Source organism: Echinops telfairi, unplaced genomic scaffold (assembly GCF_000313985.2).
Source record: "Echinops telfairi isolate 266 unplaced genomic scaffold, ASM31398v2 ScPeMD7_4;HRSCAF=17, whole genome shotgun sequence".
NCBI classification, from domain to species: Eukaryota; Metazoa; Chordata; class Mammalia; order Afrosoricida; family Tenrecidae; genus Echinops; species Echinops telfairi.
In genome coordinates this window covers 7,948,964-7,965,362 of record NW_022103900.1, presented here as the reverse complement: position 1 = coordinate 7,965,362, position 16,399 = coordinate 7,948,964, and positions in this window count along the sequence as shown.

Genomic DNA, 16,399 nt, shown 5'->3' with positions numbered 1-16,399 from the left:
GCTCCCTTGTGATAGTAAGTGGTATGTAAAAAGAAAAAACAACACAGCAAATGGTAAATCATAGGAAACTTTAATGAACTGTATTGACTGAACTATGCCATGTATCATCTTTTGTATTATTATAGCTATTGTTATATATTATTTTCATGAGCAAACCATTGCATGACAATGGATCATGTAGAGAAGAACATTAAGAAAAGATAGGGAGGATTTTTTACAGTATGGTTTTACCTCAATAATTACAGCAGGAATTGAGAAACCACAATGCGTTATTTGTTGTGAAGTTTTACCAGCCGAATCTATGAAGCTAAACAAACTAAAACGTCATTTTGATAGTAAGCATTCAAGCTTTGCTGGCAAGGCTACCAACTATTATAGAAGCAAAGCTGATGGACTCAAGAAGGCCAGACTTGACACTGGTGGCAAGTACCACAAACAAAACATAACAGCCATTCATGCTTCATATTTGGTGGTACTCAGAATTGCCAGAGCTATGAAACCTCACACCATTGCTGAGGATTTACTGTTGCCAGTGGCCAAAGACATTGTTTAAGTTATGATCGGAGACGAATTTATTATGAAATTGAGTGCAATTTCCTTATCTAACGACACTGTCCGCAGAAGAATAGAGGATATGTCTGCTGATATTCTTGATCAGGTAATCCAGGAAATTAAATCTGCTCCAGTTCCCATATTTAGCATCCAGCTTGATGAATCTACAGATGTTGCATACTGTTCACAGTTACTGGTTTACGTGAGGTATATTAATGATGGTGACTTTAAAGATGAGTTTCCTTTTTGCAAGCCTCTTGAAATGACAACTACTGCACATGATGTATTTGACACAGTTGGTTCATTTCCGAAAGAGCATAAGATCTCTCGGGAAAAGGTTTGTGGTGTTTGCATAGATGGTGCTCCAGCTATGCTAGGATGTCGATCTGGATTTCAACGTTTGGTCCTGGATGAGTCACCAGAAGTCATTGGAACTCACCGTATGATTCATCGGCAAATATTAGTGACACAGATGCTTCCACAAGAGTTACAAGAAGTAATGAAAAGATTCATAAGTTCTGTCAATTTTGTAAAGGCGAGTCCTTTAAACAGTCGACTATTTTTGCAATTGTCCAATGAGTTGAATGCTCTGAAGAATGCTCTGCTATTTCACACTGAAGTGAGATGGTTGTCGAGAGGAAAAGTTTTAAAACGTGTTTTTGACCTTCGTAATGAACTCAAAATGTTTTTTTTTTAATCAGAAAGCAAGACTGCAGTTCAAAGCACTTTTCAGTGATAAAAGTGAACTGCAGAAAATAGCGTACTTGGTTGTCATCTTTGCCATCTTAAATGAGTTAAATTTATCACTGCAAGGACCAAATGTAACATGCCTCGATTTGTCTGAAAAGATCCGTTCATACCAAATAAAACTTCAGCTCTGGCAAAAAAAAAAATTGAATGAAAATAAAATTTATATGTTGCCTACCTTATCTGCTTTCTTTGAGGAACATGACATTGAACCAGACAAAGGGTTATATTACGATAATTTCTGTGAAAGAACATTTGCACATGCTTGCAGATGGAATTTCATCATATTTTCCAAATCTACCTGATGCCCCAATTTCACTTGCCAGGTGCCCATTCACAGTCAAAGTTGAAGATGGTTCGGAGCCAGCACAAGAGGCATTCGTTGAACTTACTAACAGTGCTGCAGCAAGAACGGATTCCTCTACAATGTCAGTAGCAAAATTCTGGAGCAAGTGTTTGCAGTCATATCCTGTTCTGTTTGAGACCGTGTTGCACCTTCGTCTTCCATTTCCAACAACATAGCTTTGTGAAACAGGATTTTCCAGCTAGTTGGTTATCAAATCTAAATACAAAAGTAGACTTGTTGTGGAAGATGATCTTCGTTGTGCTCTTGCAAAAACTGCCCCAAGAATTTCTGATCTGGTGAGAAAGAAGCTATCTCAACCTTCGCACTTACGCACACTGTTGCAAAATGTAGCAATATAACTGATGTTATATTGAGACTATTACCCAGGCTACACCATGCTTCAGGACAACATTTCATTTATTTGTCATTAGAAATAAATATTTCACAATATGTAATTACATATTGTTTTGTGATTCATCACTATGCTTTCATTATGTTCGATTTCTAACAATGAAAATACATCCTGCATATCAGATATTTATATTACGATTCATAACAGCAGAAAAATTACAGTTATGAAGCAGCATAAAAATCATTTTATGGTTGGGGGTCACCACACATGAGGAATTGTATTAAAGGGTCGTGCCATTAGGAAGGTTGAGGACCACTTCCTTAGAGCTTTAAACCACATGGAACTATGAAAATGGATGTGGGGCTTTTACCATCATCCATCACTTTCTGCAAACCTGGTGCTGAGAATTTAAGTTCTAAAACAATTTCCTTCTCTGGTCTTGGATTTTATTACTTACAGTCCTTGAATTAAACAAGCTGTTATACTTCTCTGCGGACTTACCTGGCATCTCACCTAGATGGGTGCTTTTTTTTAAGACCCCAGATGCCATTCTTTTTGATAGCCAGACATCATCTGCTTTCCTCATCATACTTAGCTCTAACTCATTGCCATCAAGTCCAGTCCAACCCATAATGGTTTTATGGGATAGGGTGGAACTTCCCTTGTGGATTTCTGTGACTTTACTTCTTTCTGGGAGTAGAAAGCTGATGAAGCAGGTGAGCTTAAACCCACCGACCTGGTGGTTAGCAGCCCAGTGCGTAACCACTACACCACCTCTTCATGAGTGCAACTGTTTTTGTAGATTAGGACTTAAGTATGTGTTCAAAATCCATTTATATAGCTATAGTTTATGTATGTCATAATATGGAATAGTAGTCACCTGCTTCTTCTCACAATAGGGTGTTTCAGCTTTAAGTCTAAGAGAGTATTTCAGTTCCTGTAACCAGCTGCAAGTGTATTTAAAGATAAAGTCCAATTCACCTAGTGGCGTTTCTGAATCCTATTCTTCTGGTGTGGTCTTTGAAGGATGCTATGCACCTTGAAAGGATAAAGTTGAGAGTCCCAATTGTCTATAGCACATGGCCTTGGTCACCATGAACTTATAGAAACTTGATCAAAAGTGGCTGATTAGGACTATACTGGGCATATTCTCCCACTGGAGTCTATATAAATAATGTAAACTTTTTCCCTAATGGCAGGTTGCCTCTCCTGGTTTATTCCAAACAGCCGTGAAATTATTTTCCCTGAAACATACATCTTCGTGTTGCATTCTAATACTGAAACAGCTCTTCTCAATGCAATAAATCTACTCTTGAGATGTTGTCTTGAACAACTTATGACAGTTCTAAGGACAGAGCTTAGGAATCTGTCAGTTTATCCCCTGGGGCAGCAACCTTGCAGTCTCTAAGTTGTCTTCCCTAGTATGTGGCTTAGGAATCAGTCGGCTTACACTCAAGGGCAGTGACCTTCCAGTCTCTAACCTTCTCACAGTGACTAGGCCAGGTTCTTTCACAAGCATAACACACTCTATGAGCCAAGCAGCCTTTTATCCAATTTATTCCAATGGACAGTCACACATATCAATAGATAGTTAAGAAAAAACAGGCAAGACTTCCTAGCAAGAGCAAGGGAGGAAGTCAGAGTTCAGCTTTGTTGCCATAGTCAGAAGTTCTCTCCTATGGGCTCTTGGCTAGATATTTATACAATTTGGAGGGTGGGTGGGGTGGGTGTTCAATCCTATAAGGGGTGCAACCTCAGGTGTTTAGTCCAGTGGCCTTGGACTCTGGCCAGTTTTTTACTTCTTTATTCTTGGCCTCTTGTCAGCCTTTTGACTGTTCATGGTTACTCCATTTTCTGTGCTATATTCATGTGCTCTCACAATTTTGCTGGTATGTAGACTCCAGATAGTATGGCTCTTGTGAACTTGTTTAACTTTCATCAACTTCAAATTCAACTTGAACTTTTACATGACATGAGCTTACATAAATATGCCATCATCTGATCTTTATTGTGTGCAGTGAAATGAGGAGGTTACATACAAACCCTGGACTTGAGCTCACTCAGGGGTAGAGGGCAGGGGCAGAATTGCACTCTATTTTGTCCACAGATGGAAGCCCTTTCATAAATGAAGGCTGAGACTAACCCAAAACCCTGGACCTTAAATTCCAGCTGTAAGGGACCTCCATTGAGGATGAACTGAGGTCAGAACTTCCTCCTGAACCACTTGAAGTCTAAAGAGTTAGACCCTAACCATTGGACAAATCTCATATTGACATGATACTCCAGTACTAATTTCATATGGTCATACCTGTGTGCCTTGCTATGACCATTATGCAATACACTAAATGAGCTTTTGCTTGACATTTCTGTACTTAAATATAGGACATACTTACATGTTGAGATGCCTATTTAATCTATATATTCCCTTTGAAACTTTCATTTATCTAATTTAAATTTAATTGCTATTAAGTACTATTTTTAAGAACTTTAAAGCAAATGTACTATTTATGTAAAGTAGATATCATCATACAATTATATTCACAACTCAAAGGCAGCCTATTTTATTTTAATGCTCATTGTCTAATAAGCCATTTCATCATAATTAAAGACCCACATTTCCTTGTTTTCAAATTAAACTTGAGTTTAACATTTCCTTTGTGGTTTCCATTGGGGATGCAAATATGATTTAAAATAAAAATGATAGTACAACAACAATAAGACATTTGTAGCTAATACTTTTGTATAGTGCTTTGTTCTCTTTACTCCACATAGAATAAACAAAATTAAATCAATTGAATTTTAAGTTGCTCATATTCCTTGTTTCCTTGATATGAGTATTAAAAATCAAAAGGCAAATTTAAGGAAAAATAGAAGAAAATGCCTATTATTTCTGACTTGTAAAAGGCATAGTTAAACTCTTGATGAGTCTTCGATATCAAGGTCTTGCTTTGTAACTTGTCCAATGTGCATGGGCTGACCAAGTGAAAGAGTTGTGAGTAAGGTTAAGTGGAGGTGTCCCACTGTCGAGAGAGATGAGGGACTGATTTTAAAACAGGTAGAATTTTGCACTAGAAATAAGCTTAACTTTTAAACACCTGGCTTTTAAAATTCTATTAGATAGCTATAAGAATCAAAGCCAGCCAAAGATTTAAAGAAATAAGTATCACAAAGATGGTATTTTCTACCTGTGTTTTAGATTTTTGTCTTTTAGAGAAATACAACATGCTTTATAAAACACATCAGAATTACATGATTTGGAAACCCCACTAAGGGAACCAACCAGAGTTTACCTTAAACACACCTGTTGCAGATGAAAGGAACTGAAATACTATTTCGGACTTACAGCTGGAAAAGTCTAGCATGAGAGGAAGCAGAGGCCTGCTATCTCAATGTCATAGGTTTGGAAATTGGGGAACTTTGGTTCCGATCTCTTGCTTTTAAGGTTTCCCAATAATTGGCAACTTCAGACTACTATATTCTTGCTATTCTTGCTACTATACTTTCTTTGCTTTTAGTGATATCGTAGCACTGTATACATAGTTTTGCCTTAGTGATTGAATGAGTACTATTGAAATTTTAGCACTGTGTCTATCCATCACTGCTTTCTTAAACAGTGTTCGCTTTTTAAGTTTTTATCCTGTATAAGTAAACATGTTATGTATTTTCATCCAAAAAACTGTCCTGTAGATACATATTTCCCTTTTCTTAATAATACTTTAAATTCTCTCCTAGTTTGGGGAAGGCTATGGATGACAGTGAAAGCCCAAAGTCCATTTGCAGAGTCCCCACAGGTTTGTCCTCCATCGAATTCTCTTAGGCCCTTGACTAGGGATGTGAATACTCTTGCCGCAGATAGCATGCACTGGAAGGTAGATTACTGCAGATAGAGTTAGGTCCAGAAATAGCTGCATTAATTAATGGACCATTAGTTGAAAATTGTTCAATTAGTCTCTCTTGATAACATGTCTTATGCACACGAGACAACAATTTTGCTATCCTTGAAGCAAAATAACATACTCAGAATATCGTAAAGCAAAAGTACTAAAAAAAAGCAGGCTTTGAAATGCCATACTGAAAGATTTTGTGGGGAAGATATTTAATGATGCAGGAAGTGTCAAAAGAAGATAGAAAGATTTCTCAGAATCATTGTGCAGGAAAGAACTAGTTAACATTCCACCTTTACAAGAGGGCACATGAACAAGAACCAATGGCACTGAAGGAAAATGTTCTAGCTCACTGAAAGCATTTATCAAAAGCAAGACTCCGGGAATTGATGGTATAACAATTGAAATATTTCACTAAGTTATAAAGCATCTATCTCAGGAAAACTGGAAGACATCTATTTGGCCAGCTGACTGGAAAAGATCCATATTTGTATGCATTTGAAAGAAAAGTAACCTAGCAGAATGCTCCAATTACAGAAAAATATCACATGCAAGTAAGATTTTGCTGAAAGTCTTTCAACAATGGTTGCAGCAGTACATTGACAGCAAGCAGCCAGAGGTTCAGGGCAGATTCAGGAGAGAATGTGGAACAAGGGATATCATTGCTGATATTAGATGGATCTTGGCTGAAGCAGAGAATACCAGAAGAAATATTTACTTCTGTTTGTTGACTATGCCAAGGCATTCAGCTCTGTGGATAACAAACTATGGATAGCCTTGGGGAATGGGAATTCCAGATCATTTTCTTGTGATTCTGCAGAACTTGTACATGGATTATGAAAGAGGTGTGTGAACAAAACATGAAATACTGTGTGATTTAAAACCAGGAAAGGGGTTCTTCAGGGCCGTATCCTCTCACCATATTATTGAATTTGTATACTGAACAAATAACCAGAGAAACTGGATTATATGAAGAAGAATGTGACATCAGGATTGGAGGAAGACTTATTAACAACTTGCGATATGCAGATACAACCATGCATGCTTGCTGAAAGTGTGAAAGACTTGAAGCACTTGCTGATGAAAATCAAAGATTTAGCCTGTAGTATGGATTACAACTCAGTATAAAGAGGACCCAAATCCTCACAATTGGCCCAAAAGATAACATCATGATAGATGGAGTAAAGATTGAAGTTGTCAAGAATTTTGTCTTTCTTGGCACCACAATCAATGCTCATGGAAAGTAGTCAAGAGAGCAAAAGACATATCGCATTAGGTAAATCTGCTGCACATGATCTTGCTGTAAAGCAAAAATGTTACTTTGATCGCTAAGGTGAGCCTAACTCAAGCCATGGTATTCTCAATTGCCTCATATGCATATGAAAATTGGACATTGAATAAAGAAGACCATAGAATTGATATCTGAATTATGATGGTGGGAAAGAATATTGAAAATAGCATGAACTGTCGAAAGCACCAAAAGAATCTGTCTGGGAGAACAACTACCAGCGTGCTCCTTAAAGTCAAGGACAGTGACACGTCGTCTTACAGACTTTGGATATATTGTCAGAAGAGATCAGTCCCTGGAGAAGGACGTCATGCTGGTAAAGTGGAGGGGCAGGGAAAAAGAGGAAAGCCCTGGAGGAGACGGATGGACACAGTGGCTGCATCAATGGGCTTGTGCACAGGAACAATTGTGAGGATGGCGCAGGGCCAGGCGGTGTTTAGTTCTGTGTGCGCAGGGTTGCTGTGGATGAGAATGGGCTCTCTGCCACTTAACAACCCCATGTATGTGTGTGAGAGTTGGACATAGACTAAGGAAGGCTGAAGGAGAATTGATTCATTTGAATTGTGCTCCAGAAGAATATTGAAGTACCATGGGCTCCCAAAGAGCTGTCTGGAAGAGGTACAGAGAGAATGCTCCTTAGAGGCAAGGATGGTGAGACTTTGTCTCAAGTAGTTTGGACATGTTATCAGGAAAGACCAATTCCTGGAGAAGGATGTTAGTCTTGGTAAAGTAGAGCGGTTGTGGAAAAGAGAGCTTCAACGAGATGCGTTGCCAGGGTGGCTACGTATACGAATGATTTTGAGAATGGTGCAGGACCAGGTGATGCTTCGTCTCAAGCACACCTAACAGCAAGAACGAGTTTTTATTATCATCTGCTTTCTTTGGGATGGAGGCTTTTCTGTGTTTTATTGTGTTGCCATTGTTGGAGGTTTCTTGTGCATGAAATTTTCTTTATATTTAATTCAGGATAGTCATCTGTAGATATAATAACTAGATGAATAATTCATTAGGGTTATGGAAAGGCATTTAGGGGTGATGGGAACCCCTAATAATGGAAAGGCATTTAGGGGTGATGGGAACCCCTAATAATGTATACAAGAAGGAAGAAAATTATCTAAAATTGATTGTGGCAATGATTGCACAAACCTTTTAATATGTTTAAACAGTTTAATTGTATGATATGTAAATTACATGCCAACTATACCGTTAGAAAAAGTAGAGAAAAAAGAACGAAATAGAGATTGGTACTACTCTCCTTTTGTCTTTCCAACAAAGATTTTTATGAGCAACCATTGAGAAAAGCTATTTACTAAATACAGTGAGACATGATGCGAAGCCTGGTGACTTCTTTGCTCAGGACACTAAAAACAAATAACAATGATACAATACCAATATTAAAACCTTAGTTTAAAATTTTTTGAAGTGTCAGACATTCCTGATAAGCTGGTTGGTCAGTAAAGTAAGAGGTGTGTGAGGGGGGTTGTTGAACTTCCCAAAGAAAAAAACATGGCTTCCTCTGTTCGAATTTAGACCTTGGTAATGTTGAGATGATGTGGGTGGAAGGATCTTTTTCATAAAACTCTCAGGAGGAGAGACTTCAGAAAGAATACAGTCTAGGAAAAGCAAGACCATGGACAGGGTTTTATATCAAAGCTCAGTGGCAAAGGGTGTGGCAACACTGCATCTGAATATAGTCAGGATTCAATGAACATTGATCTTTGTTCCTGGCCCAGACGTCATTAAAATTATTTGATATTAAGAAGCATGTTAGGCAAGAGCAAAGCAAATCCCAGTTTGACAAATATTGTAATGAAACATTTATTGTCTCTTTTAATTTTCACAGCAGAATTGCTAGGAAGTTGTTAGCATCCTTGTTTTTGAGAGAAGAAAATATAGGCCTTGCAACGTATATTACTTTTCTAGATTAAGACATTAAGCCCTAGAATTAGGACTTTGATTTAGTCCCATGCTCTATCTAAATGACCCTGCTTGCCCTTAATGGATGAGGTAAATGTGCAAACAGGAAACAGTTCGTACCTTGGAAATATAACCTTTATGATTTTTTTCCCTAAACCTACTTTCTTTGTTTTCTAAGTTTTATTAGTTGAGGAAGAGAGTTGGAGAGTTCAGAGAAAGAACAGTTATGTCAAAGCAAAGAATTAAGAAGTAGTTAGGTCTAGGGGTCTTTGGGGAGTAATGAAAATCTAGTCTGGTTTGGACACCTGCTTTGTTGGGTCCACTCTCTACTGCAAGGGCCCTTCTTCACTGTCTTTTTCTCCTGCCTATTGCTCTTAGTAGAACCATATATTGTGCTTCTCCTGTGTCTGTCCCAAGCAAGGGGAGAACCCATGGAGCTTAACTGAAAGAACTTCCTCTGATACTTCGATTCTGTTGATTCTAGAAAAATAGCCCGAAGTATTTTAAATTCTGTAAAATCTCATTTACAGCTCTTACTTACTTTGACAATTAGTCTTAGAAAATGTTCTTTTCTGTAACAGATCAGCCTTAACTTATATCCATTAAGAAATGTTTTTCCTGTACTATTCACTAGATCTTTGTATTGTGTGGGCAGGTAGTCTCCTTCTAGTAGGTTATGACATTACTTTTTTTTTTCAATTCCTAAAAAAAAAGTCCTTTTTAAAAAACATTTTATTAGGAGCGCTTAGAAATATTATTACAATCAATAGTTCCATTAGAGCCAGTATAATTGTACAATTGCTATCGTCATCATGAAAATGTTATTGTGTTGGGCTTCCAAACCAAACTCATGACCATGGAGCCAATTCCCAATTCATAATGATCCTCCAAGACAGGGTAGAATTCCTACAGTGCATCTCGGAGACTTTTCATTTTTACAGAAGAACCGAGCCTCATTTATCTCCTGAGGAACTGCTGAGTACACCTAGAATTCACTTCCAGAACAAGGTCTTCAAATCTTCGTGGTGGTGGTTGTTAAGATCAGTTCCAGCCCACCATGACCCTATGTACAAAACCACGAAGCGCTGCCTGGTCTGGTGCCATCTCCATGGCTGCTGTTCTGTGTGAGCCCCTTGTTGTGGCCACTGTGATCAATCCAGCACATCAAGGACTTCTTTTTGGCTGGTCCTTTATTTACCAAGCATGATGTCCTTTCCTAGGGACTGATCTTTCTTGATGACATGCCCAATGTACATCAGACAAAACTCTTGCTCTCCTTCCATCAAGAGAACATTCTGACTGGGCTTTCAGTTGTCCTACTGGCGGTCTGTGGTACTTCCAATATTCTTTGCTAACAACCCAGTTCAAATGCAACGATTTTCCTGTGGTCTTTCTTATTCTGTGTTCAGCATATGAGATGGTGGAAAATACCCTAAGTCAGGGGTACCCTAGTCCTCAAAGTGGAATCATTTTTTTGTTTTGTTTTATTTTGTTTTCACATTTTAAAGAGGTCTTATACAAAAGACTTGCCCAATACACTATATTATCATTTGATTTCTCAACTGCTGCTTTTATAAGCATTGATGATGGATCTAAAGAAATTGAAATCCTTGCCAACTTAAATATTTTCTACATGTATCATGATGCTATTTGTCCAGTCGAATATTTTTGTTTTCTCTACAGAAAGGAAATATTTCTGTTGTAATCCATACCGAACACTACAGTCTTCAGTGCAAATGTCCTTAGATAATAAAATAATTGTTTACAAATACATTAGAAATATTGCTACAATTCAAACGTTTTGTATAATAACAATTTTATTTTCTATTTTTGTGCTATATTTTTCATTCTTTTTGTAATTTCATCGCACATACAGGGGAATATAAAATTCAATGGATGATGCTATTACAAAGTCCTCTGACAACATAAAAAAATGAAATATTTCCAGTTAGTCTTTTATATTTCATGTATCACCATCTTTGAACCAAAGAAAATAAGAAATACCATTTCAATTTATATATATCCTGGTTATAAGATATATTACTGTTCAAAAAAGGATCTAGAGAAAAAGGTATGATTACAGCTGTAGACAAAAAGACAGGTATTTTTCCCCATTAGATCATGTGCTCTGTCTCATACTCACTATTGGTTCTATAATTCATTTCAATGGCTACACAAAACTCACCAAAATGCTCATGATTATAGGATTTATTGTAGAAATTAACAGGTTGCAATGCAGGTAAGAAATGTTCAGGATACAGTTGTTCAGTCAGGCTATGTTACCAAGTTCTTTCAGGGATGCTAATAAATGCCCCAAGAACATGCAGCTCCACTGAAAGCATCCAGCTAAAGCTGCAGGGGTCAGGAAAGTGAGCTCCCTCAATTAAGCACACAGAGACACCCCATTCCAGTAAGCCGCAGCTCCACTTCTGCGGATCAGCAAGCCCAGCTCCCCTGATCATGTATCCAGTGCCATCTCTCTCCACAAGCCAGCCTCCTGCTCAAATGCACTCAGCTTTACATAGTCTGGGCATTCTTTGAATCCTGGGACTATTGCTGCTTCTCTGTTGTCACAGCTGTCTTCTGGATCAAGGAGGTGCACTGCACAGGGATCTTGGGGTCCAGAGGACATGCTCCACTCCTGGTTTTTATTAGTCATGAGATCCTCACCATCTCCTTCTTCAAAGAGGGCTCAAATAATGGCAATGGTAATGACAGTGATTCCAGTTAATAATTATTCATGGGTGAATCTCGTTGGGTGTCTTTCCCCAGCTTCTTACTCGGGTTCATGTTTGGTGGGAGTTAGAGACTTTGACTAGAAGAGTCATATTAAATAATTCACTGCCCCTGCAATCATGACTAGCATCTTTGGCTGCCAAAAGAGGGCTGTTAGAGAGAACATTATAGATCTTTTGTGGCTGCTGCTGTTTCTCTCCTTATAAATAAATCAGTGAATAAATAAATAAATTGCCATCTAATCAATTCTAACTCATGATGATCCATATATTGCCGAGCAAAGCTGCACACCACAGGGGTTTCAATGACTGCGAAACCCCTGTGGAGTGAAGTTCTATTTTTCTTCTAGAAGCAGATCACCTGGTCTTTTGCGCAGGGGCCTAGGAGCTTAACCATTTCACTGTCCCCTCCTGACTAGGAAGTCCTTTCTAGTTTACTCCCTTGAAAACAGGCATTTTTAAAAAATTAAACCTTTTTCTTTTCCATGGCATAAAGGTTTATGATATGAAATATTGCTTGGGAAAATCGCTGCCATTTCCTGTTAGGATCTTTTTGCTTGGGTTCGTTGCATAGTAACCTCTCTCGGCCTCCTTGTCTGGTCATATCGTTGCACGAATATTTGTGAGCGGGATGATAGAAACCAAAGAGCTGTACCCTGTCACAACAACATAGACCTTTCTTTTCTCAACACCTGAGAAAGTGTCGTTGCCTTAATTTCCCCTATGCAGAATTTAGTTTGTAGAATATAGATGGGGGAGGGGGGCTCTCGTGGGTAAGCTTTCTGGCTCTAGCATAAGCTCTTCCTCCGGTCATTGCCAACAGAAGACCTCCAATTTCCTGAAATAGAAACACATTCATGCCGTCATTTTGGGGTATAGTTCATTCTACAAAAAATTGAAATAGTTAAAAAAAAAACAATAAAAAAACCACCAGGAAACTTACTAAGAATCCTGGCAGTTTTTTTGGTATGGGTATGTGTATGTTTGCACGTGGGGTACATGCTCCTTCACCAAATGCTGAATTCAGAAAGGAGTGTGATCACACTTACATATGAGGTAAAAAAAAAAAAGCCAAGCAACATGGAGATGGCCCAGGTGCAGAAGCTCAAAGAAGCAAAGACGTGTCTCCAGAACCCGCAGAGAATGCAAACCTTTTCCTCAAGCTGCGGCTGATGGTGTTCGGTGCTTCCAGTGGCTGGTGACTCGGTGACTCGTAGGGCCCCAGGCCAGGGCGGAGAGCAGCCCTGCCGTGCCCTGTGCCATCCTCACCAGCAGCGGTGTTCGAGCTCAGTGCTGCAGCCGCTGTGTCCATCGTTGGCTACCCACCTGGTTTGCAGTGGCGACTCCTTCCGCAGCGGACAGCCTCTTCCTCTTGGGAGTCTTCGTCCTTTGGCCATCTCTGCAGACGCCTGTGCCCCTTGGGTGGCCCTGCTGTGATTTCACATCGCAGCCCCGGTGCCCCAACCGCACTCCAGCCACCCCAGGGTGGCCAAGGCCACCACGAGCACGGAGAGATTCCTCAGGGTAGGTACTCTTCCTAAACTGGGAGGAACATAAATGTATCAAATAAAAATAAAAAACAAGCCTCTAGTGCAGTGATTCTTCGGGACGTTCAAGAACAGTGGAGTACAGGAGCGAGGCTGTACAGGACGCACTGGTCACAGGAAATCGCCATGCTAGACGCCAGATCGCTGAGAGCCGAGGCTGCAGCGCTCCGCTCTGATGCCTGCAGTGCAGCTGGCTGCTTTCGGGGTCTCCGCACACAAGTCGCCCAACACACGTGGGTAAGGAGCCCTTCTGCTCTTGGAGACGGTGGGATTGTGTACGGTGACTAGCCTCCCCTGTGGCTAAAATCGTGAACTTGACATGATCATGTATATGTGAAACAAACAGGAAATCTCTGAGTGCCATCATCATCGAGTCCCCGATCAGAGTCCCAGGCTAGTCTGTAACTAGCTGTGACGGCCTGTGTAAGCTCCTTTCACCCCTCGACTAACTCCCCTATTAAAGAAAAAGGGGTGAGCTGGGGACAAAATGGTCGAACTACATTATTTCTGAGACTCCATGTAGTTTTTAAAGTAGGTGAGTCAAAAGCAGTTTCAGAAAGTTCGCTTTCAAACTCGGGTCACGTATTCCAACGTGAGGGGCTCGAGGCCGGGTCCAGGCGTTTTCTCTGCACCTGCTCCGGCAGGAATTCAAAGCAGACGCTTCCCTGCCTCCAGAAATGGGAGGCATCTTTCGTCGTTCGGCATTTCTGTCCCCAAACCTGCCTCCACGCGTGCTTCCCCAATTCTTCCCTGCAAGCATGACAGTACATTTACAACTAGGAAACACACTCTTTAATTATCATAATTCATTTTGTATGCCAGATTATTTTAACAAATGCCACACACCTCAATTTATAAGGACAAAAAGTTAAAATAAATGATCATAATTATAAACTCTTTAAGTGCAATGTATTTTTGTAAGACTGTCTACTTTATTGAGCCTCACTTCTCCCGAGCATTTCCAAGGTGTTCTAATTAATAAGCAAGTCATTTTATGATCGACGGCAACCTTTTAGCACGTGTTACCGTAGATTGGGTGGAAGATAGTGACTGTCACGAGAGAGGAAGCAGAGGACAGGCAGGGAAGCAGGGAAGCAAGGGTGGGCGGGTGGAGAGAACAAGAATTACCCTGCCTTCCACAGTGGACCGTGGCCTGGATGGTCCCACTTACGTCAAACATCAGTACTGACAATTCGATGTGCATACCTATACAGCACCAAAGAGTTGACTCTATGGTATGTACTGAATTTTGGTCATCCAAGCATTTGTGAGACCTGGTGTGGATAACTCTATTTTGAAAATTGAAAGGAAATTTAAAAAGAGATGCGATTCACATTTATACCTTAAATAATTAATGTTACAAAATGTTCTTATAAATGTTTAAGGTTGTTTTTGATCCCAGAATGTAAAATTGTTTTAACATTATTTGATCTACCTCCCCCATCACGGTCTCTTAGGAAGGCTTGTAAACAGAACTCTCTGGTCTCTAAAAATGCTGACGTAGTGACTCTTACAAAAGAATTGGCAATTCTCTTCAAAAGCTTTAAGTCACTAGGAATTCTATTTCCTTTGTGCGGTCTATTGTATATTTTTACTCAAATAATAACCAATACACACTTTTAAATAATTTTTCTTTATTAAAATATTTTTTTGCTTAAAATTCTCCTGTTTTCGTTTTCGTACTAAAACATGGGTGAGGCAACTACTGACAACTCCCAGTAGAAAATACAAGAAAGGAAGGGAGGACTGTAGAAAGAAGAGTGAAGAATAAACTGAATGACGATAGCCGGACCCTGACAAGGAAATACTTTCATTTTATATTTTAGGCTCTTTCGGTTGTAAACACAATGATGAGGTGTGACAACCAGGTTGCAGTTGTAAGAACACTGTGGGAGATGATTTGCAGCACATACCTGACTTCATCTAAAGCTAACCTTTCTGCAGAGGGCGTACTCTTATCGGGTGTTTGTTTACTGTGTGCTATGCATTCTGTTTGTCACAACCGGATGCTCCAGAGGGCCTTCTAATTAACCCTGGGGAAGTTGCAGCAAGGTAGCCCGATTTTGCCTATATTTCTTTCTGTGACTGAAATAAAGAGAGTGTAGCAGGGCCTTCAGAATCACAGACGGGGTTCCTCCGTGTGAAAGCTCGGTCAGCCCTGCCCCAAAAGATGGTTGCTGCAAGCCAAATGGGCTGCACTGTTAGTGTCTTTGGTGCTTTCTGGAAGTCCATGGTCAGGACAGTTCTGGGGCTGCACGCCAGGATCGTAGGTGATTTCTGTGTCTCTGGTGTGATGTATGAGAAACACAACCGTATTTCACTAACAGTTTTTCAGGGAGATGACACATTCTTCTCATCTCTAACAAGAGCATAAACAGAGAAAATAGTACTGAAGTATGGTAGGAGAGATTTAAGTTGAAACACACGAAGGACTTTGCTAAAATGGCATTTGCTGAAAACATTTCTGAGTTTTCTGAGGAAAGTGGGGTTGCCCAATTCATAACAACAGTAAAATGACAGTTATGAAGTAGCAATGAAAATAATGTTGTGGTTGGGGGATCACCACAACATGAGGAACTGTATGAAAGGGTCACAGCACTAGGAAGGTTGAGAACATTGTAAAGGATCAGAAATGGACTTTCTATTTTTCTTTGTCTTCATCTGATAGCTCGACTAAACCGGTCCTCCATGGGTAAATCTGCCGGCATATGTCATACCAAATGTGCCAACATCACGGCAACTTGCAAGACCCCACAGTATGGTAAACTGGCAGATGAAAATTGGAAGCACTAGCCGATAGGAGCACCATCCCCGACTGCATTGGTTACATTCATTTCTCATATATTCTTCCCTTTCCCATTGGAAGGTCCAATACTATCAGTGCCCTGCCCTACATGTATACAGCTTGCTATCTGTATGCAAATCCCTGTGGTACTCTACTATAGCAAAAAAAAAGAAAGGAAAATAAAGAAACAATTTTGAACCATTGAATCATAAGAATGAATACAAGGTCCTTGGCTTGTGTTGATGA